Source organism: Giraffa tippelskirchi, chromosome 3, assembly GCF_054371585.1.
Source record: "Giraffa tippelskirchi isolate mGirTip1 chromosome 3, T2T-mGirTip1v1.2.pri, whole genome shotgun sequence".
In the NCBI taxonomy this organism is placed as follows: domain Eukaryota; kingdom Metazoa; phylum Chordata; class Mammalia; order Artiodactyla; family Giraffidae; genus Giraffa; species Giraffa tippelskirchi.
The window spans coordinates 113783353-113808450 of NC_137277.1; the positions used below are offsets into that span (position 1 = coordinate 113783353).

Sequence of the window (25098 nt, forward strand, 5' to 3'; positions counted from 1 at the left end):
AAGTAGAAAAGGGGAACATAATGCTTTTCATAAATTTAACCATAATAAACATAGTGTTTGAAGCTATGGACACAGGTAAATGGAAAAAAAAATATTAGTCCATAATAGTAGAACTTACAGGAAATTTAGGTGAAATTTAAAAGGCAAAAAAAATAATAATAATAATAATAACCACATAGATGTGTGAAGTCAAGGATTTTGAATGACTTAGGGGCTAGTTTTATTGCTGCTCTCCTTTCTCCACCCATTAAAAATAATAAATCATAACTCTGGCATTTAGAAACCTAATCATGAATATCATTTATTAATATAAAGTTGATCCTGTGCTGTTCTTTGGTGAGTGATAAAAATACTAACTAACAAAACTGGCCTAAAACAAGGACAGCAGGGTGATCCTCTTAAACACAGGAAAACTATATGGAAAGAAAAACTCCTAATTTGCTCTTTCACCTTATTTATTTTACTGAAACAGAAAGTCAAAATGTGGAGTGCGTGTGGCTAAATCAAGACTAGATGCTTTAGGGGAGATTTTAAAGATTTTCCTAAATGTGTATCAAAAGGGTAGGGTAGGCTTGGAACTTAGTGTGATTTACAGCAGTTTATTAATCTGCTCATCTACTACGCTTCTGGGAGAGGTGGCAAATAAGGAAGGAAGGTTCTCTACCTTCTACTGTGGAAGCGAGGAAAGCAGAAATTTAATCCCGTTCCCTGAGTGTAACGCTTCTGTCATTTGGCTGGCAACCAGTCCACGAACTTACTGGTTCAGGCATTTGTCTGGCCAATAACATTGGAGTCATTTAAAGTGAAAATATAGATCAGGAGGTATTTAAGAATTACTGATATGCAGCTATTAATCTTGAATGCAAATAGCATTATTTGGGGTGTGGGCAAATCACTTAACTGGAACCACATGAAAAAGCACTTTGAATTTTTTTTTTTTTTTTAATGCTGTAAGGAAAATGGCACTGGTGGAAAAATTACAAATAAAAGACAGGAAAACACCTACAAAGAGGAAGGTTGGTAAAATGACTAAGCAACGTGGTCTTACTGCCTCCAACCTGCTGCATCATTTTTCTCAGTAAACAGATTACTAACAGAGCCAAATCCTCTATTTCTCAAGCTGACTCAGCAATAAGAGGAATAAAATACGGAAAAGTGCAATGCCTGGGGGCTCGGGGTGATCCTCAAAGGTCATCCCTTTAGTTTTAGTGTTAAAAACTTAGGGCCCAGAACTAGAGATGTGTGATGGTCACCGAGGGGGATTTGGCTTCTGAACACCTCCCGACCGTAAGTGAAGGCTTTAGGACGTCACAGAGTTGAAGTGGCATCTTAAATCCCAGGGAACATAGTAGAGATTGTTTTGCGATCGTAATGAATAAAAGAAAAGGCATCAACGCATACATCTCTCCTTTTTCCTCCAGAGTCCAGAACCATCGAGAACCTTGTGCTCTCTGGTGCTTGCAGCTATGTTCCCTGGCTTTCTATGGGCTCAACTTTGCCCAGGGTTTCTAATCCTGTGATACCAGGCCCGGGAAGGAAAACAAAAAACAAAACAAAAAAAACGCAATCTACAAAACTGAGAAACAAAACGCGCACGTGTATGCGCGCCCGTTAGTTCGCTGAAGATAATAAATAAGCAGCACTTTAAGCACCAAATATTAAAACTTAAAAATGTGTTTTAAAACGTTTTTAGGAAACAAAATGTACTCTAACGGAGTATTTCTAGTCTTTTTTTTTAACATATAGAGAGTCCCCGGACCTCTGGGTGCATCAGCAAACGGTCCTACACGAGGAGTGAGCAGCTGCGACCCGACCGCAGGCACCACCTACCCAGAGTCACCCACTACCTAATGTTATTTTACATTTGCCGTGTTAATAAAAGGGGTGTGGGGCGAGGGCGACGAGAAGAGGCATTCCGCAACCCCCGACCCCACCCAGCATTCTGTATTTCCTTTTGTCGTTGCAGTCAGCTGACACATGGAAAATGTGTACGGTTTTGCTTGCCTTTTAATCTGTAATTAAGGATTCCTTGTCTGGGGCCGGCTACGTCTTTGCTCCTTCCCTCCCTTCCTCTCAGATCTTCCGCCCACGGTCAGGTCTAGCCCTGCGCCGCAGGCTAGGGGCTGGGGTGGCCCGGCTGGGCCGCTGGCAGAGGGGTGGCGGCAGGGCGCGCGGGCCTCGGCCTTACGCAGCGCTGGCCTGCCCGAAAGCGCGCGCCCGGGCGCCAGCCCCAAGCCCCCGACGAGCCTGCGCCCAGCGTCGGGAGGACAGCGTGCCGGAGTCTCCGAAACCGAGAAGGGTCGGGAGGGTCCGGGGCCTCCGGGCGCTCGCCGCGCACCTTCTCCCCCGGGCCGATGTGCCCGAGCTCCGTTTCGCGGCGGCGCTCGCCCTCGATACCCCGTTGGGTCCCGTCCAAAGCGCGTGGAGGTGGTTCGACACCTCTCTGGGAGCGAGAAAACGGGGCGCAGGAGGACGTCGAGGGCGCAGAGTCCTCACCGAGTCCCCTCGGCAGCGCTTGAGCCCAGCACCGAGCCAGAGGAGCCCCGAAGCCGCTGGAGGCGTCCCAGGCGACCGGACGGAGCGAGCCCCGAGCGGCCGCCGCGCTCCCGCTCACTCTTGCGCGGACTCCGGGGCAGAGCCGCGCCGGCACGCGCACGCCGACGCGCGCACAGCCCGACACGCGCACACTGTCGCGCACACTGTCACGCACACACGCGGGCACGCACCCTGGCACGCGCGCACCGACAGTCACATGCTGACACACGCACACGTGGCGGGTGGCCCAGGTCTGCCCTGGCTACTTCGTGCCGGGCTGGCCGGTCCCCTCCGCACCACTGGGAAGGCGGTGCAGCCCTGACGGGCAGAACTCTTCTCTAAAAGTATTTTACTGAATCTGGTGCCTTGAGTCGACCAGTCTCAAATCTCAGGGAGAGAATCCGATGAAGATTAAGCGAAAGCAAGGAGAATGATTTCTCTCCCTCTGTCCTTTTTAAAATTTTTATCTTAAGCAAAAACAGAGAAGGGAGTAGGGATGGTCACTGCAACTCTCCAGGCAAAGATTCTGGCTATTAATTTTAAAACACTCCTCTTCAACTCTCTCACATACTCAGACTTGTGATTTTAATCCCACTGCCAGCCCTAAAGTTGCTTTCCTTTTCACTTCATACCTGTGTTCTGGATTGCAAACTCTCCTCCTGACCATCGATTGGTTATTTAGGTGAAGCAAAGAGAGCGGGGTGGGGGGGGGGGCGGTGGTGACGGGGTGGGGGGGAAGACAGAGAAGTTAAGCAGTGTTTGGGTAGGAGAACATTTAGAAGCATTGTCTTGATTTCCAAAAAACTTGGGAAAACGTTAAACATCATTCGGAGGCGTCTTTGTTTTTAAAAGGACCTCCTCTCCTCTAGTATTACTATTTCTCATTAGGTATTTATTTGTGTGTACACATTTAAGACTGTGTGTCAGAGAAAAATGCGCCTTGTTTGTGTTTTCAGCAGGCCCCTTTGCTTTTCTGACCATCTAGGCTGTAGCACACCTTCCTCTTTCTTTCCCACCAATAGAGATTGTAGGCTAAAGTGGTGCACTGCAGTGACCAAAGATAAGAAACCTTAGCTGGAGTGTTGGTGACCATCACTGGCATCCATAGCTCAAGATTTTACCCCATCTGGTTTGAAATATTCCTCAAATTGTAGACTTGAAGATAGAGGTTTGGCTAATTGTTTAAAATGTGAGAAAGAGCAGTCTAGGAGTAAACCGAGGTAGGGGAGGGTGGCCAACCCAAGCTCATCCTTGAAAGGCAGAGCAAGAACATTTGGGAAATGCACAGAGACAATGGTGTCTGTAAACAGTGATAATCAGGGCTTTCAAAAATCATAAAACAGATTGAAATATCTAATTCATTATTTATTCATCACGACACAACTTTGCACATCTGAGAAGAATATTTGAAAACCAAGTGCCTTCTATTTTGTACATCAACTCACCAGATGGATCTCCTTTCCAAAATGTGGCCAAAGGGTTAAAGTTGTAATTTTAGAAAGGAATCTCAGGAAATGACACTGAGATCTGATGCATTTCCTTTTCTTTCTGGCAATAATATCCCTCAAAGGAAAAAATACCTACTTATTGATATAATGATAATGTTTCTCATTCAGAGTACAAGTGTCAGAATGAACCCTGTTTGTGGAAGTGCTTTTAAAACTGTGAGTACACTTTGACTACTGTGAGAACTGATGAGCCAATGAAGGGAAACTTCTTTTAACTCCGTAATAGCAGGTTACATTGTAAATGAACAGTGATGGTCAAATAGCCAATTGTGGTATAAATATCCCTTGTTTACAGAGAGGTGTTAAATGAACCTTTAGAGTACAAAGTATTAGTCTCATCTAAGCCACCATTTGTTTTTCAACCCATTATGTCTTCCCTTAAAAAGGCCAGTGCCATTGTAGGTAATATGCACACAGAACATACTTCTCTATGTTGATTTTAGTTTGCTTTATTTCAATGCACACTGTTGTTTACTTTTTAAAATTTAAATAAATGTCAGCATTGTATAATTTCTATGTTAACAAAGCAGTGAGCAAAATCCCTTGTATGTTTATAAAATATTATTGTTTAATTCACATAGTTTAGAAATTCCAAATGTTGAGAATAGGAAGGAGGCCAAATACCATCTGTTTATAACTATGATGCATCGTAATATGTGTACTTTTTAAAGGAGTTTGGTCAATCATGCCACTATTTTATCTGCTTGGAATATGTTGAAGATTTAAAATGTAATTTACAGGATTACTTTTAGTGCATTGCATCCAACTGTGAATTGTAAAGAAATCGGTCTCTTCTGTTTTTCTCAAATTAATCATGTAACAGCCCCAACTAATGGGGGCTGTTAAACGTGTCGCTTTTTGCTTAGCTCCAGAATTCTTCTAACTTTGGCTCAGTCCACCTTCTTGATGCTGATAAAAACTCCAAGGACAAATGAAACAAAACACTCCTAGATGTGTCTTTCTGCCAGGAGATAGTCACTTAGAATGGGAGGCAGGGTACGGTAGCTAATAATTAGCTAGCATCAGCCCTGAGAAATTACCTGTGAAATACCCCTTGGTACTGCGTTGAAAAACAACATTTGACACTCCCTGTTTTAAAATAGTACATGCTTGTCCCCAAGATTTCTGATTTAACTTACCGTTTATTTCAAATGCATCTAATTGCATACCATGAAACAAAGGGAGTACATTTATTTGCAATAGATGGGCAGGTTTGAGGTTTTATTTTTAAGTTACAAACTCAAGTTTAGTACGGAGTTCCTTTCTTTGCAAACTGGAAAACTTCAGCAACTGAGGCTTCTTTTCAAGGCAGACATGGTGTTGAAGTCCAGAGGTGGCTTTAGGATCAGTCTCATGTCAGGGGGTAGCTTTCTCAAGAAGGAGGAACTAAAAACACACATTTCCTGAAAAAGATGTGGAAAATGTGATAAAAAAAAACAGTGATTATCAAATGATGGCTCCTTGATTAATTTTTTTAGCAAGGTTGAATCAGAAAGCTACACCTTGAAATGCTTTCATAGACAAGCACATGCAGAAATATGAAAACACTCTCCCAATTACCTAGGGGTGTTATCGGTGCTTTACTTAGTTGAGTTTTCAACGGGTGCTGTGTACAATGCCTCCTTTTCCATTTAGCAATATCTGTTTTCTTAAGTATTTTAGTTTTAGCAGCTTCATCTAAAATTCTATCAATCTAGATTATTTACTTACACATAATTAAGAACATTAAGAGTCCTTTTTCTGAGTAAACAAACTGCACTATATATACATTTTAAAAAATCTAATCATTACGTTTTTTAAATCTGGAATTTTTTTTTTCCTTTCTGGTCCGATTTTCCACCTGTAAATGAACCTACTGGGTCTTTCTGTTGTAAAGATGTGCTCAAGCTTAGTTTCTTTTGAGTTACAATAGGAAAATGCCAGACTCTTTCTTTCCTAAATAATTGCTCAAATGTGGAAAGAGTACAAAAGAATATAAAAACAAAATGAAATATGAGGGATATAGAGGAAAGAAATTGAAGAAAGTGGAGAGGAAGAGAGATGAGAGAAGCAAAAACTGTAACTGGGATAAAAGAAGCTTATCAAACAGCTTTCAAAATTGCTTTGACCAACATAAGACACAATCATTAAAATCATCATCATTCTTTGAGATATTAAACAGCAAAGGGAAACTCTTAAGTGAACCTTGATTGATACTTGTGGACCAGTTTTTCCATTCATGCCTAACTTTTTTTTGGCCGTGCCACTCAGCTTGTGGGATCTTAGTTCCCAGACCAGGGATTGAACCCCAGCCCTTGGTAATGAGAGCACAGAGTCCTAATCACTGAACCACCAGGGAATTTCTTCAAGCGTAACATTCTGAAGAGAAACTTACATTATACATCCATATCCACACAAGGAGGTGGGGAAGAAGCTTTCAAAGCATTTACAATCTAGAATTAAGTCATACGTACACAAAATAAACAAGACTATGTATATTGTATTATTATATGTTACCTACTGTAGGGATAGAAATAAAGATTTTAAATGGAGGAATTATTGAGACATACTTTACTCCTGAGTACCTTGGCTAGCAGTTATATTCTTAACCAGTTAAGCAAATCTTTAAGTATATAAACCATTTGGAATCCCTAAGTTTAATGAATTGCAGCAGATATATAACTGATTCTGAAATTGGCATGTAGGTGTGCATTTCATGTTCCCTTTAGAGCTGACTTAGTACCATGGCAATGAACCACATATGCACATGAGTCATTGTATAGTAATATTATCTTGATGACCAAAATCACTTTATAAAATATACTTTAATAAGTTACTATAGAGCCTTGAATTTAAGCTATGTAACTTAACCAATATTCAGTGGACATTTATAGGTATCATATATAAATTGGGTAAATGATAAAAAGAAAAGCGTATGGGAAACTATTTGCTTCTTCCAGTTAATCTAAAATACACCAGAAGCTTTTTCTCATTTATGAAGAAAAGAATTTTGTTCTTATGAAGAATTACTGACCCAAAGAAAAGTCAGATGAGGACTACAACTAAACAAACAATAAAAGCAACAATAACAACAACCAAAAACATTGCTTTTTTAGGAGAAAAATATGAAAAGTAGTAAATTCACCCATTTTAGAAATTAAGAAGAAAAGACATAAAATTTAATACACACAATAAATAATAAATATTCTTCTAGTTTCATGTGATGGCTAATTAAGAAAAAAGCCCATGTGGAAAGTTTGGAAGAGAGATGAAAATAACAAGGTAATTAACTCTTTGCTCCTTCAACCTTAAAGGAGAAAGAGCAGAGTAAGATTTCTTTTAAGTTTGGACCTGAAGCAACCTCAGAGATCAAATCTGTTTGTGCAAAAGAAATAAAAGGATTCCAGTAGCTCTTCATCTCAAGTCAAATCTTGTTTTTGGCCTCACTCTGATCTTGGCACCCCAAAGTCTCAGTCCTGGGGTTCTTTGCTCTTTGATTGAGCTCCTGCCTTTTATCACATGTATGCCGTGTGCTAAGTCGCTTCAGTGGTGTCCACCTCTGTGCGACTCAATGGACTTGTAGCCCAGCAGGCTCCTCTGTCCATGAGATTCTCCAGGCAAGAATACTAGAGTGGGTTGCCACACCCTTCCCCAGGGGATTTTCCAGACCCAAGGGTCAAATCTGAGTCAAGTATGTCTCCTGCATTGGCAGGCAGGTTCCTTACCGCTAGCGCCACCTAGGAAGTCCTCTCACACATAGCAGCTTTGTTCTCATGGGCCTTCTGTGATGGAATCCAACATCTGGTATTCATTCTGTTACATTTGGGTAGTTCCTGACAGTTGAGGATGCATTTTTTCATCCATCATCTCATTTAGTCTTGCTAATATCCTTATGATGTAGGTAAACCATAGCTTTAGTTCCAAACTTCAGAAGAAGCATCTCAAAATCATACTGCTAGTACATTGCGGAGTTGTGACTAGTGATCATATGACAAGGTGCCATTTCCCCCTTTTCCTTTAGGCTGGATTTCATACTTTGTTCTTCATTTAAATTGTGGGTGTAAGAATAAGTTAAAATGACAGTACTTGTATTGGGTGGAGAGAAGACAGAAAAGGAGGAGAAGTCGAAGAAGGATGGGGAAGAAGAAAAAGAAAAGAAAGACAAAAAACAAAACCATCTCTCTGCAGGTTTTTCTGTGCAATTGAGAAGGAGAAATCTTTAAATTACTCCCATTCTGCTTACAGAGATTAGTAAGGAGAGAAACACTTTCTAAAATGTGTATCCTATAAACGAAAAACTAATTCCAAAGCCATCCCAGTGCTCTGTGTTTCAAAGGATACAAATCTGAGGTGGATAAACCATTGAAAAGCTGTTTAATGAGCTCTTGGATATGCATATATAGACTACAAGCTTGATTTTGAGTACAAGATGGAGACATATTCTGTTTATGAAATTAAAGGAACTTGAGGAAATTGAAAAAAAAAATGGTAGAGAGGAAAAGAATATAGTCTTAGGATAGACATACACTAGAACCTAAAGATAACATATCCAGCAACAAATTCCTCATGGTGGGATATAGTTGATTATAAATTTTTTTTTAGTAGAGGGGTATATTACACTCAGTTCTCGGCTTATACGTCAATGTAATCTCCATCTGTAACTTCAAGACTCCACTGAAATTCTGAGACACAGAACTGACTTGATTTATTTCCGCATTTGGGGAAAGAAGGCATAGACAAGGCAGACAGGAGTTAGAGTGCAGAAGGTATGATTTAAAATAAAGATGTGTAGAATGTTATGGAAGCAGGAAATAAGGACAGAAAATGATTAGGAGAAATGGAAGCCCCTGAGAATGAATACTAAAAAAAAAAAAATAAGAAAACCCATAATACAAGAAGTTTTAATTTGTTGATGTTGTAGACACTTGACATTTTTTTGGCTGCTCAACATCTACCTAACCTTCTCCTAGAATCTAAAATCCTGTTTGAGGAGTTAATTCTTTCTTACTGAATATAATCAGGCTTGGGAATTGGATGTCATCTTGAATAGAGGAACAAAAAGACAATGCTGGAATTCTAGTCCATCTGACCTAGTACAAACCCAACCTGGCTATTTTCACCAAAAGGCAGCTCTTGTTGGGTTCTGCTTCCTAACCTCCATAGCTTCTGGGGCTCCAACCAATCCCAAGCCAATGTCCAGCCTTCCTTTAATATGATTCTCTATCCCTGGGATTCTGTCAGTTGCAGAAAAATAGAAAAACCTGGCTCAAGTAAGTTGCTCTGAGAAAATTACCATTTTGGAAGCAAGAATTGTGGATATAGAGTGTTTTTTATCATCCCACTCTTTCATCTTGATAGGTAAGCTTCTCGTTGACTGTCCCTCTTGTGTTCACAAGAAAGCTACAGAAATCTAGTCATCACATCATCACCACATCCCTCTTTCCAGACACAGGAGAAGGTATTTTTTTTCTTACCTGGGTCCCTTTCTGCAATTAAGGAAAGCTTTTCTCAGAAACCGTTTAGAAGAATTCCCCACACGTCTCGCAGTATCATGTATGCATAAACTGGTTTCAGGGATGGAAATGACTTCTGTTCAGTTAGGATCTAACCCTGAGCCATAATGAGCGAGGGATAAATAGACACACAAACAAAACTAGGGCATATTTTACAAAGATAAGAGGAAGGAGATGGAGGTTGGGTGGGTAAAAAATACTTCTCCCAATAAATACATTTATGTCTTATTTATTCAGATTTGTTCTCTGTGGCTTGCAAAGAATTCTAATTAATACACTTGGTTACAAGTACCACTGGGATTATTTAAATTGTAGATAGCTTTCTATACACACACACACACACACACACACGACTTGCTTCTACTTTCAAAATTCTTTTTTTCTTTTTTATTCTGTTTTTATGTATGTGAAAGAATGAGTTGGATTTTAGAAATGTATTTTTTAGTCTTCTAGGTGTCAAGCATTTATTGACCATGACTTAAATTTCTTAGTAATAATTTCCTCCAGTCCCTAATGTCATATTTTTACATTTATTCATACATTCCTTTCTTGTTCATTCAGTAATTCATCTAGTCATTAACTTCTTTTTTTTTCAAAAATATGCTATGAGGTATTTAATATGAATGTGGAAGGCATTGCGTTAGCAAGGAAAAGCAAATGTTAAACCACATTTATGTAACCTTAAAAATAAATGCATGTATTTTTTTCATCTTATAACATTTTTAAAAGGGGAGCAAAAGGACAAAAATGAGGCACACGTGGACATTCCCAACTTTCCCTCATTTACTAACATGGTTTCTTGTGCTCTGAGGTGAGTTCAGCTCTGAGAGTCCTGCTTTGACAGACAAGTTCTTCTGAGCTTTAGGCATGAGAAGAGGGAGGAAAGGAAGAGAGAACAAAAGTTCAGAAGGTTAACTTTGGGGGAGGAGGTTATCTTGACATGAGACTGGAATCTGAAGACAGATATAAAGGAGCAGAAGCAGCTGCCGCGTGTGAATCGCTGGATGGGGGAGGCAAAGGGGGATTTTTAAGGTTCTCTGTTTCCTTCATCATGTTCAAAAAAAACAAATGAAGAGCTTGAGTTATTCTGAAATTATTTGTGGTTGCTGCACTATTGTGTGTTTTTGTAACCATGGTGTTGCTCATGTGGGTTATTGTTTTGTAATATCTAGCGTTCTATTTGATTACATGCAACAGAAATCAACTCACATTAACGAGGCATAAAATTTGGCTTCTGTGTGGAAAAGTTTTAGGAGATGATCTTGGACATTATGAGAACCCCTTGCTCGGGCATTGTTCTCTGGGATCTGGCTCAGTCTGTGTGTCTGTCTCTCTTTCTCATTCTTCCCGTCTTAAGGTCCTCCTCTGGATTGTTTTCTCTCTCTAGAAGGCTATCTCTGTGTGGTGGGAAAGATGACTCATTGTATTTCACAGGATTTTTACAGCCTGAGAAGAAAGATTCAATCATATCTAGCATCCAAGTCAGATCCTGGTAAAAATGTCACTTTCCACCCTACCTGAGTCGCTTTCCTGCACTTCTGGGGGGTGGAGGAGAACCGAGCAAGACATAATTTCAGATGACTGTTCCAGTGTTACAGAGGGATAACTCTTTCAATCCGTGTACAAGAAGCTTCCCAGCTACTGAGCAGAGTGACCCTGCATCTGCAGGCAACAGTGCATCTCTTGTTAATCAAATGTCCTCTCAGATATTTACATACAGGATTGAATTCTCACTTAAATTTAGGTATCTAATTGTCTTTTCAAAAAGTTGTTCAGAGGTTTACACTCCAAGTAGCTTTGCAATGAACATTGTTGGCTGTGCAGAAAAAAGTTTCCCAGGTGGCGCAGTGGTAAAGAATCTGCCTGCCAATGCAGGAGACACAAGAGACATGGGTTCAATCCCTGGCTCAGGAAGATCCCCTAGAGGAGGAAGCAGAAATGGCTCTAGTACTCTTCCCTGGAAAATCCTATGGACAGAGGAAAACAATGGAGAACAGTATAAAGATTCCTCAAAAAATTGAGATTAAAACTACCATATAAACCAGCTGTCTCACTTCTGGGTATTTACCAAAGAATTAAAAAAAAAAACCTAATTCAAAAACATATGTGTATGTGTGCTCAGTCACTCAGTTGTGTCCGACTCTTTGTGATCCTTTGAATTGTAGCCCATCAGGCTTCTCTGTCCATGGGATTGTCCAGGTGAGAATATGGGAGCAGGTTACCATTTCCTCCTCCAAGGGATCTTCCCCACCCAGGGATCGAACCTGCATTCCTACGTCTCCTGGATTGCAGGTGGATTCTTTACTGCTAAGCCATCAGGGAAGCCCTTAATTAAAAAACACACAGGTACTTCTATGTTCATCGTGGCATTGTTTAAAACAACCAGGGTATAGAAACAACCTAAATCCCATCAATGGAAGAATGGATAAAGATGTTATAATATTATATATATATGTATAAATATATATATATACACACATATATTTACACACAATGGACTACCACTCAGTCATTAAAAAAAAGATGAACTCTTGCCATTTGTGACAACATGAATGGACTTTGAGAGTATTATGCTAAGTGAAATAAGTCAGACAAAGAGACACAAATACCAGATGATTTCACTCATATATGGAATATAAAAAATAAACAAACAAAAATAAATGAACAAGTCGAACAAAAATAAATACGTAGCTGCGGAGAACAGAGTAGTGGTTACCAGAGGGTAAGAGTTGGGTGAAGGGTGAGTTGGATAAGGAGGATCAACTGTATAGTGAGAGATGGAAACAGATCTGTGGTGGTGAGCATGCTGCAGTGTGCACAAAAGTAAAAGTATAAGGTAGCATACATGAAACTTATAAACCAGTGCTACCTCAATATAATTTTTTAAATAAATAAGCAGTAAGGAAGAAAACCCTAACAAAACAAAACTTCCTGTGGATTGTTATGAAAAGTTTTCAATTTCCAATGATAGAAATGTCTGGGGTACATTCTGAGTTTAACCAAATTGGAAGTGCAAACAGAACCCTGGTCTTTCTTTTGTATGCCTAGAACTTACACAAGAGTTAAAGAGGTCAGAGTCCTGAGCCCTGGTTATATAAAGGACTGGTGGCTAGAATGATGGATGTAATGGTTGGTGACCAAAAATGACTCAGAAGATACTTTGGGCTCTGACTATGAAGGTTTACTCAATACAGAAGAAAGTGGGGTGGTTTTTTGGGGGTATTAATAAATATATTCGAATAATCTTTTGTAGGTAAACATAATAAAATTTGTGTACATACTGTTCATGTTACATATGGTACATTGCATTATTGTTCCCAATTCCTCCCTGTTTGGGGGTTATACAATATACGTATATGCCCTTTTCCATTGACTTGGCATCATCTCCCACTAGAGGAGGCAGAGTACTGTCCCCAACCCGCTGGTGTTGGGCTTGGCCCCGTGACTTGCTTTGACCAACAGAATTGGGTGGAAGTAACAGAGTGCCTCTCCCAGCTGAGGTTTTAACAGGTGTTGCAGGTCCCCTTTGCTTGACTGTCTATCATTCACTGTGAGAACACAGTGGGGGAGCATATGGACATATATGAAGTAGACCTGAATTCAACCGAGCCTGCAATTTGAGTCCAGAGCTGAATCCTGAAATTGAGTTTTTAAAAGTGAATCACAATAGCTCACAGACCCATAAGGGAGAAATAAATGCTTGTTGTTTTAAATCGCTGAATTTTGGAGTGGTTTTTCATGAAGCATTATTGTAGCAATAGCTGACTAATAGAATAGTATTTATTTCCTCTCCCTACAAATGTTTCAAAATTGATGATACATCTTAAAATGCCTAACATTGTAGGATCACAGAAATTCAGTAATTATACAGTTAATCATTTAATTAGAATTATGAAGTGGTACAAAAATGATGTGAAGAACACAAAACACAGAGAACTAATCTAATCTTAGAGTCAGGAAGTGTTTCTCTGAGGAAATGATGTTAAAGCTGAAGCCTAGCATTTGGCTACACCAAGTTGGGGGACGTGAGGATGGGAGTATTCTGAGTGAAGGTAACAGTCTTTGCAAAGTCCTTGAGGCAAGAAATAGGTCACTAAGTACAGAGAAGTATCTGGAAAGCAGAGAGGAAACAGGAAAGTGCCAAGAAAAAAGAGGTTGGTGAGGTTCAGTTTATCACAGTGTTATGGGCTGAATTGTGTCTCCCCCAAAATTCTTATATTGATGTCCTAAAATCCAGTAACTGAGAATGTGACTGATATGGAGCTAAGGTGTTAAAGTGTAATTAAGTTAAAATGAAGTCATTATGTAGAGTCCCAGGTCAAAATGACTAATGTCCTTAGGAAGAGGAGATTAAGACACAGACATGTATTTTAATGCTTTATTCATCTTTTAGAATGTTTTGAACATTTGAAATTTATGTTTTTACAGGCTCTGTCTTACAGTTCTATTACCTCAAATTCGTTGGAGTTTAATTCTACTGTATTTACTCTTTCCTATGTCTCTCAAGGTAGATTGTTACCTTACATGTGTTGTAATTTTGAATGGTGAGCCCATTTTTGATAGGCTTCATCTGGAGGCATCAAGTGTGGCCTGTGATGAGGTTTTATCACACCAAATTTTTACTGTTTGCTTCTTCTTGGAATACACTGAATCTCAATATGGAGTGTTCAGGCCATGTGGTTGACATGAAGCTCATATGAGGTGCATGTCTGTGATTTCAATTTCTCTTGAAAGGCTTACTATCTACCCCACACCCAGGCCTCAATAGCTTGCTTCCTTGTGGTCTCTTTTGCTAGTGTGCAGATTATTTCTTCTCTATCATTTCATGGAAGGGGAAGCCCTTAAATGATCCTGGATTTATCCCCACCTTCCTACAGAATTTCCAAGTCCTTGTTTCCTGTGTCTTTCCGAGTATGAAAATGAAAGCTGCTATGTTTCTGAGTCATAACCACCACTCTAGTCCACCCCAGCTCCTACAGTGCCTTGTTAGTTCTTGCAGTCACCACTTGGGTTCTTAGTTCCTTTTTTCTTTTGGCCCTTGGATTCCTCTTATTTTTCTGCTAATTCAACTCTCAATTAAAGAGGATAATGAAAACATTTCATGGAAAAACTTGTCTGCTTTTCCTTCCTCTTCCTGAATAATTTATTTCTAAAACCACAACAAACAACAACAAAGCCACTAGGTGAGACTGGGCAAGATAAGAGAATATAAGGGTCCAAACTAGATGAAGACAATAGCCTGTCAAGAGTGGCAGGCAAAATAGCCTGAGGAATCAGCCTGAACAGGGCGAGAAGGTATTCACATAGGGGAGTCAGAGCCCAAGCAGGGAGAAGAGACATCTGTGTGTGGGAGGGAGTCATAGTAGGGATGGGAGATGGGTTGCATAAAGTGAGGTTGATTGCATAAGTCAACATCTGAAGAACTATGGAAGCTTGTATTCTCATTATTAGAGAAGATTACATATATGGAAAAGGGAGAAAACTAGGATCAACATGTGACTGGAAGTGTAAGATGAGCTCATGGTTTTCAGCATATGTATAATTTATAGAGAGACAGTTTTCAATTTCTATAGATAGAAATAAATGTCAATGTAAATACGTGGTACATGCGTAAGTATACTTCCTGGCTCTATCTTCTGATAGAGCCAGGAAGCACCAACACGTCAATAACAATGAACATAACACAGTGCTTGAGTCTTAGCTTCCAAATACCATTTTCCAGTAAAAAAAAAAAGAAAAAAAGAAAAAAAATGTTTAGAGAAATGGCTGATTCTGGGACTGAGGGAGGATAAAATTACAAGAAAAATCTGGAACTTCTACCATAAACCAAAGATCTGAAACTTCTACCATAAACCAAAAGTATGTTTAAAAAAAATGATGGAGGGCATATCAAAAGAGCCTAAAGGTCAGTTTAAATGGGCTCCTACTAGCCACACTGGACGTAATTTGAGTATTAATACTGATAGTAGGGACTTCCCTGGCAATCCAGTGGTTAAGGCTTCGCGGGGGTGCAGGTTCAGTCCCTGGTTGGGGAGCTAAGATCTCACATGCCTCATGGCCAAAGAAGCAAAACATAAAGCAGAAACAATATTGTAAAAAATTCAATAAAGACTTTTAAAATGGTCCACATCAAAAAATAAAAACTTTAAAAAATACTGATAGTAATGTGATAATAACTTGTAGAATTTACAATATTAAGTAAAATAAAAGACCAAGAGACCATACCGACATAAATGAATGAATGAAAGGATTTAAATTTGATGAAGAACAAGATTCAGTATGTTTTCAAAATACCTCCCCACAAAAGGGGAAAAGTATATGGTGGCAAAGCCTGGAGGACATCACTTTTAGCAAGTGATGACAGTGAACATCAACTATTGAAACCATGCATGACCTGGTCTGATGCTTTGAGAGGAACACTGCCTCACTTCTGTGATACTGTGATCTGAATCAAATTATGAGGAAACTTCAGGCAAGCTTAAACTGGGGGTGATTCTACAAAGTAACTGAACTCTTCTTTAAAATATCAATACTGGACTGAAAGTCAAGCGTAAACTGAAGAATATTCCAGACTAGGAGACTAAAGAGACATGATAAGTAATACGGTGTGTGCTTCTGAAGTGGATCCTTTGGCTACAGGAATTATTGTTGCATCAGTTGAAACTGGAATGTGGTCTGTGGACCAAAGGGCAGGGGTGTATCAAAATTCATTCCCTGGTTTTGTTAGTTGTGTTGTGGTCAGTAGGAGGACGCTCTTATTTGTAGAAAACACACATTGAAGTTTTTGGAGCTTATGTACCATCTGGTCAGCCGTCTATAAGTATTCAGGAAAAAAAACAAGCTATTTGTACTGTGCATGCTAAGTCGTTTCAGTTGCGTCTGACTCTGAGACCTATGAACTGTAGCCTGCGGGGCTCCTCTGTCCATGGGATTCTCCAGGCAAGAATACTGGAGTGGGTAGCCAACTTCTTCTCCAGGGGATCTACCCAACCCAGGGATTGAACCTGGGTCTCTTATGTCTCCTGCATTTGCAGGTGAGTTCTTTACCACTAGCACCACGTGAAAAGTCCATATTTGTGCTATAGGTCTAGCTTTTTTCCTAGAGGGGGAAAAAAAGAATTTTTGATTGTTTCAAAATCTAAAACATCTGGTAGCAAAAAAAATAACAAAACAAAAAACAAACAAACAAAAAATCATGTGTAATGTAACTCAGTACTAACTATTCTATTCAACAAACTAGGGGGAAAAAACCCAGCCAACTAAACTCTTAAGAAAATAGGGGAGGCGGGGAAGGTCGAACAACAAAATTAACAAAGTAGGAGACAAAGAAGCAAGAGAGAAAAGAGGGAAAGAAAAGAGGGAAAGGTATCCACTCTTCACCACTGAACAGCTGCTAAGACTTTTTTCCTTACTTGCTGAGGCAATGGATGCTCTTAAGAGAGGGGAAAAGACAGTTCTCAGATTTTGAATTTCAAAATTCTGGACATTTGTGTATCAGACATACTCTAAAGATCTGAAAGCATGATATTAATATCATAAACCAAATATTTGGGAAAAGGAGATGAAAAGTCAGTGTTTTTCACTGTATATTAAATGAAGTTTCTATAGTTAAAGAAGAGAAGTAAAGGAGAAAATGGTCAGAAGGGAAGCACAGAGTTTAAAGACTGGTGGTGTCTCTGAGAAAGAAGGGTCTTTGCTCTGCTCTTCCTGCACCTGATCTGGGAGAAATGCCCATGATTAGCAGAATCTGGGAGCAGAGAGCTCTCTGGTCTTGTATCTTGGGGGAGTTTCAGAAACCGCTAGCCTCATCTGTGCCCACCACAATGCAGAAGCAGATGAAGAGAGGTAGCAGTGTGAGTGTTCAGGTAACCAATCAGAGAGTGCCTCTGTGTTCCTGCCATCCCAATGCATCTCTGAAAGAGCCACATAGTTTCTATAGGCCCAGAAGTCTAAGGACATTAAACTTAACAGGTTAGGGCTAGGGCTGGCTTGCTGCTGCTGCTAAGTTGCTCCAGTTGTGTCCGACTCTGTGCGACCCCATAGACGGCAGCCCACCAGGCTCCACCGTCCCCGGGATTCTCCAGGCAAGAACATTGGAGTGGGTTGCCATTTCCTTCTCCAGTGCATGAAAGGGAAAAGTGAAAGTGAAGTCGCTCAGTCGTGTCTGACTCCTAGTGACCCCATGGACTGTAGCCTACCAGGCTCCTCCGTCCATGGGATTTTCCAGCCAAGAGTATTGGAGTGGGGTGCCATTGCCTTCTCTAGATAGGATGGTGACATCTCAAAGATTCACATAGACGAACACTGGAGGACCAGAAGTGGTAACACATCTCTTAGTGAATGTCAGTGTGAATAGGTGATGGTTCCCATCCTAGCACCTTGTTTGTAAACTATTCTGAACATAATCCCCAAAGTATCCCAATGGCTTTTTCACAAGTTACTGAATGGATGGATGGGTGGATGGATGGATGGATAATTAAAAGGCAATTCCTAAATTACATCACAGCTGTTAGTAGTCTAAAAGCTACTGTGTTATAGAATTTTATACCACTAAAAATGCCACTAAGAGAATGGCCAAATCACCCTCATTTATTTCTGCCCATCCTAGCAATGCTTTTCCAAGATCAGCAGCAACTACGACTAGTAGAAGAATAGGTTCTAATATAATTTTCATCTGCAGCTGCAATAGCCCCAAAGTCAGTACATACAGTAAGTGACTTTGCAAAACAGTACATTAGGAAAAAAAACCATTGGAAGTTTCTGACACTAAAAAGCATTTTTTACGAAAGACATGTCTTCCATGTTTGCTTGTTTATGGAAGACAAATAAAAGGCATTTGAATTATTTTCTGCCCTTTTTGGAATCTTCTCTTTTTATCTTGGCCTTACCAGGTTTTTATTTGTGTACTTAGGGAGATCTTTGTGGAAGGAAATTTGTAATTCTAAAGCAGTCGACAAATGAACACTCACACAACATAACCAAACCACGATTTCATGCAGATTTTTCTCTTTCTTAGATTCTGAGTTCTTAAAGGAAAATGTGGATGCAGTGGTGTGTCACATGTGCTATTAGAGAAGTCCAAGGGAAAAGACTACAACATGATGATCAGCCTTGGCAGTCTCCACATACAGTGTGATTATATTGTAATACTGTTTGATGCAATGATATGTTTGATCAGTTTCAAGAGATGAATATCACCTCACTTCAAACAATATGATACAGTCTCATTGTATGGAATTATGGCTGCTGTCAATCAGCATATGGCATAACCCTTAAAGTGCCATCTTCAGGGAATGTCATAAAAATGATTGCAACACTTGCATTAATTAGTAAGTTTTTGCACTAAAACCAAGCAAAACCTGTTAAGACAATTTATCTGCTATATCTTTGTTCATTTTTGTTATTATAGAAACATGTACATAACCCATCCTTGCAAACACTCAGCCAATTAACTCAACTTACTAGAACACCCATTATAATAAAAATCCTAGTTATGATTATAAGCCTCCTTCCCCATGTAAATCAGTAAGCTGTATTTTCTCTATTTTGTTTTATAACTCCAATATACCCTTACCTTGAACCAACTATCCTATCAAAGTGAGTGGCAGGTGCAAAATAAAGGCAAACATTAAATAATCATGAAGTCTGCAGTCTTGACAAGACAAACTCAAAATTTAAGCTCGACAAATGACAAATAAATGACATGGATGCATGTTTAGATAGAATAAATACCGATTAATACAGAGTCTTTTGAATGTCATTAATTTCACTTTCTCAGTGTTAATTGTTAGATACAACATTTTGAGAGAACAGAATTACAATCCTTTTTTACATTAGTTATGGAATATTTTCCCTCTTGGCTGAGGTTGTGTTTCTCTGTTACCCATTATTTCACCATTGTCACCCATTTAAACTATTTTGATTTTCCCCAATAATATATAGTATGAGAAGTTGGTGGTTTGACATGGTACATACTGGTTTGACCTGAGACTTAACACATTTTCCCAAGGGGGCTAGAAACCCCCAGATTCAACTTTGTTTGTTGACAGTGTATGTATCACTTACTGTGAGCCTTTTCCCAAGAAATTCCTTTCCCACCTTGTCTGCTGACACTCTCCTTTCCACTTTTCCTCAGTGTTCTTTATGCCTGTTATTAGCTGAGCAACCACCCCCTGTGGTAGACAGCCTTCTAAGGTAGCCTCCAATGATCCCTGACTCCCTGCACTAATTCAGTCATGTCCAAATCTTTGCGACCCCAAGGACTACAGCCCGCCAGGCTCCTCTGTCCATGGAATTCTCCTGGCAAGAATACTGGAGTGGGTTTCCATGCCCTCCTCCAGGGGATCTTCCTGACCCAGGGATCGAACCGACAACTCTTACGTCTGTTGCATTGGCAGGCAGGTTCTTTACCACTAGCGATACCTGGGAAGCCCTCCCTGACTCCCAGTATTCACTAACTTGTACAATTCACCCCTCCCCCTGCCCTTGAACCTAGTGACTTGCTTTTAAAGGACAGAATATGAACAGAGTTATAGGTTATAGAAGACCATGACTTCTGGTTTGCTAGCAGGATCTCTCTCTTACTGACTTAGAGGAACCAAGTGTCCATGTTGGAGAGCCATATCTGACTGAGAGCAGCCTCTGACCAATGGCCGGCTAGGAGCTGAGATCATTCCAATAGCCTATGAAGAACTGAATCCAGGCAACTGCTAAAGTGAGCATTGAAGCAGATCTGTCTCCTCTAACGTGACTGTGGCACCAGTTGACATCTAGATTATAGCCTCCTGAGAGACCCTGAAGCAGGGTACCCTGGTAGAATCTAAACCCACAGAAACTGCGAGATAGTAAATGTGTGTGGTTTAAGTCACTGGCATTCCCAGATAGCTCAGATGGTAAAGAATCTGCCTGCAATGCAGGAGACCCAGGTTCCATCCCTGGGTCAGGAAGATCCCCTGGAGAAGGGAATGGCTACCAACTCCAGTATTCTTGCCTGGAGAATCCCACAGACAGAGGAGCCTGGCAGGCTACAGTCCATGGGGTTGCAAAGAGTCAGACATGACTAAGGAACTAACACTTTAAGTCACTAAAATTTGGGTTTGCTGTATAGCAATAGACAACTAATATAACTACTGTCCCTCAGTGAACATGCTTGACAGCTCACTGCAGCTCCTTTTTGTGGTGAGTTGTAGAGTGCAGTGGGGCTAGAGATCTTCACACCAATCTTCAAAATATAGATTTCATCCTCACTGGAAGGCTATAAGGAAGAGCTGATACAGTCCACAAAGAAATTTGTGAAATCTGTAAGACCTTCTCACAAAGACCTTACCCTTATTCATGAACAAGATACATTGACCAGTGTTTACTCCTTGGGATAAGGTTGTAAAGCTTTGAGGTATAAAGGTGCTATTTGGTTTTGCAAGGCAAGGTTTGGCATCTACACTTACTGGGACCATAGAAATATAAAATGGTTTTTATTCATGTCATGAGTGCTATATTCTTAGACACCTCTCTCTTGTTTCACAGACTTTTTCACACTGCCACATCATTTCAGCAGCTTCTTGAGTTCTAGACTTTGACTTTGTGGTCAGATTGTTAACAATACCAGTAGAGCCTTCAAAAAACTTAGAGGTAGGTGGTCTTATTACCAGTAACTGATGTGATTTGTAGACTTGTTCCTACGACAGCGTTATATAATTTGTAAATTATTGTATCATTCACTCAGTTATCCACATTAATAGAAGGAAACTATGATAAAACAATTTAGTCAATAACCAAACACATTTTAGTTTTAGATTTTATTTATGAAAAAATATATATATATTTGAGCTCTCCTAGGTATGTTTAACCTAATATTAAGATCTTCTTGCTTCTTTGATTCATATTTAGTGCTAGTGCAAAGAGAAGACAACGCATCTGAGTAGAAGAGGAGAGTTAATTTGGTACTGAACATGTTTCATGGGTGGGCCATGTGTGATTTATCAAGAACTGATTTCTTTAAAAGGTCCCTAAGTAGTCTAGGATTTAAAACAACAATGGAAAAACAATAACAACAATAACCAATGAAACTTCTTTCCTTATTAGATTAACAAAGATTTTTTAAATGAATTATATCCAGGCAAGGTTATAGAGAAAATGGCTTACACACAGTTGGTGGGAGTGTAAATTGGCACATCCTTTTTTCGAGAATAATTTAACAACATACTTTAACATTTTAAGTCCATTTCATGTCTAAGAATTTGTGCCAAGAAAATAAATCTGAATTTGCAAAGATGTTAAAAGATATTTATTGAAGCACTGTTTACAAGAATAAAAATTGAATGTAACCTAAATATCTGTCAATAGAATTAAATACATGATGAAATATACAAAATAGAGGCTACCTTAGCCAGTTAAGATCTTCCCTGGTGGCTCAAGACGGTAAAGCGTCTGCTTACAATGCAGGAGACCCAGGTTCAATCCCTGGGTCAGGAAGATCTCCTGGAGAAGGAAATGGCAACCCACTCTAGTATTCTTGCCTGGAAAATCCCATGGACGGGGGAGCCTGGCAGGCTACAGTCCATGGGGTCACAAAGAGTCGGGCACGACTGAGCGACTTCACTCACTCACTCACTAGCCAGTTAAAGAGAAACACTTGTATCATGGAAAGGAATCAGAAATATAATGTTAAGTTTTTAGCTAGTCATTGAACAAAATGTACATACTATGACTCCAATTTTTTAAGTCAACCTTGTAAGTTCATGGATTAACAGCTGAGAGAAATATACATACACCAAATCATGATTTTCTCTAATAGAGGAATTATCTTGAGATATTTCAATATTTTCCAGTGAAATGTATTATTTAGCAGTCAGAAAAGATAGCTATTTTCCCTTTGAAAAGAATTCTAGATATTAATTTTTGCTTTTTCTGTTTTGGACACTGAAAAAAAAAGCACATAATCATCTGTTTCTTCTTGTCCTCCAGGTGCTCATCTAGTTTTAATTAGCTCAGCTAACATTTATTAAGCACCTATCATGTGTTCTGTGATAGTCACTGTGAAGAAACAATAATAAATAAGAGTCTCTGACTCTGATGAAAAAGACACATGAAACCTCACATGAAATAAAGCAGCAATCCCCAATCTTTTTGGCACCAGAGACAGGTTTCTTGGAAGACAATTTTTCCACGGATGGAGGAGGTGGGGATGTTTCAGGAGGTAATGAGAGCAATGGGGAGTGATACTCACCTGCCACTCACCTGTGCGACCAGGTTCCTAACAGGCCATGGACCGATACTGGTCCACAACTCAGGCTTTGGGGAGCCCTGACATAAGGTGTATGAATGTTATATTAGAGTAGATGTATTTAACATATGGGGCTTCCCTGGTAGCTCAGCTGATAAAGAATCCACCGGCAATGCAGGAAATCCTGGTTTGATTCCTGGGTTGGGAAAATCCCCTGGAGAAGGGATAGGCTACCCACTCCAGTATTCATGGGCTTCTCTGGTAGCTCAGATGATAAAGACTCTTCCTGCAATGAGGAAGACCTGGATTCTATCCCTGGGTTTGGAAGATCCCCTGGAGGAGGGCACAGCAACCTACTCCAATTCTTGCCTGAAGAATCCCCATGGAAGGAGGAGCCTGGTGGGGTACAGTCCATGGGGTCACAAAGAGTTGGATATGCCTGAATGACTAAGCATAGCCTAGCACATTTAAGATTAGGTGGGGTCACAGAGGAGGGAGCCATCCACTTAAAGTTATTGAACACTTGATGAATTTGTATGTTATCTCTGCAGATACTTTTTCCACTACAAAAGTGTAATGTCTTGAGACTGATTCTATAAAATATACTTTTAAAATAACTTATTTGGAGTCCAGAATCTTGGTGATAGTATGCCAGGTGCTCATAGAATACATTTCATGTTCAAGTTATTTATTTGCTAAAGTAGTGAGTTTTGAATTTTTGAAATTCAAGACTGAAGTTCCAATATGAGAATAGGCAGTGACACATTGGAATGGCGGAGAAGGCAATGGCACCCCACTCCAGTACTCTTCCCTGGAAAATCCCATGGATGGAGGAGCCTGGTAGGCTACGGTCCATGGGGTCGCTAAGAGTCAGACACGACTGAGCAACTTCACTTTTCACTTTTCCATTTCATGCATTGGAGAAGGAAATGGCAACCCACTCCAGTATTCTTGCCTGGAGAATCCCAGGGATGACGGAGCCTGGTGGGCTACCGTCTATGGGGTCGCACAGAGTTGGACACTACTGAAGCGACTTAGCAGCAGCAGCATTGGAATGGATTTAAAAATTCAAAGCACTCCACAAGTAAGCAATAAGTTTAGACATAGCAAGATCTTAGGGTATCTTTGAAAGTATCCAAGGTATCAAGATAAGCTAGTTCCCATAGTTCTGCCTGAGAACGGAGCTAGTGTTTGAGCAGAATGTTTGTATTCTAATAAAACCTCACAGGTGAACTACATTTGTTTGAACACATATATAATCCATATAGAAGGTATATGTAAATACACTTACATAAGCATATTTGGGAATCAAAGATTTAGTAAACATGTCTTCCCTTCATTACTGAGTTGAAGTTTTGTTTTGTATCACAAAGGGCTAATTGTTCAGTAGAACACCTACCTGAGTGAACATTCTGTCAGGATAGACACAAATAAGAACTCATTAGCTGAAAGCAGACCAACATATGATCACACACCTGAGATGGGTGGGGCTGCTGGCTCAGCTGTTTCAGAGGAGACTGTAAGAATGCAGAACTCTCAAAGACTGTCTGTTTGCTTTCAATAGAGCTAGTCAGTTGAGATCTTTGTTCATATTTTTTAAGAGACTAAAGAAAGTTGAGGCCGGCGGGGGAGAAAATCACTGGGATGGTTCATTGAAAGAGTACTTGCCCCCAAAGGTTTTTATACTTTCCCCACAGAGATTGACTTAATCTGCCACTTTCCTTTCTTCATTTTCCAATCATTAATCAGATGAAACACAGACAGAAGAACAGCTGAGGAAGAGAAATAAAAGAAGAGAGGAGTGAAGAAGAGAAAAACTGAATATGGTAGAAGGATCAGTTTCTCCATCCATCAATATGAGAATCTGGGGATATTCATGGTACATAGTGACCACACTTGAAAAGAGTTCTTTGGGATGAATCCCACTGTGTGTGACTTAAGTGTTAAAAATGAGACAACATGCTCCAAATGGGATCGCTTATGATAAACACGTATCACCAAACTGAGACTTAATTACAGTTTCATCTTTCCTAGAAATGGAATCTTAAACCAGTCCATCAGGAATCTCCATATTAGCTATGAATAACTAATAATCTCCAGATGATTAGTTACATAATCTGCCTGCTAGATCCCTGCATGCTGCGTGCTAAGTTGCTTTAGTCATGTCTGACTCTTTGGGACCCAATGGGATTGTAGCCCACCAGGCTCCTCTGTCCATGTGATTCTCCAGGCAAGAATATTGAAGTGGGTTGCCATGCCCTCCTCCAGGGGATCTTCCCAACCCAGGGGTCGAACCTGGGTCTCCTGAATTGGCAGGCAGGTTCTTTGCCTATGGGAAACC

At 40.0% G+C, this 25098-nt stretch overlaps 1 long non-coding RNA gene across 1 annotated transcript; it reads left to right on the top strand.

The window, feature by feature from the left end:
- Window positions 1-24179: 24179 nt before the first annotated feature.
- LOC145542609 (uncharacterized) lies at window positions 24180-24759 on the top strand. Its single transcript, XR_014079972.1, has 2 exons — window positions 24180-24276; window positions 24507-24759. It is a non-coding gene; the product is annotated as an uncharacterized LOC145542609 (long non-coding RNA).
- The last annotated feature ends 339 nt before the right edge of the window (window positions 24760-25098 follow it).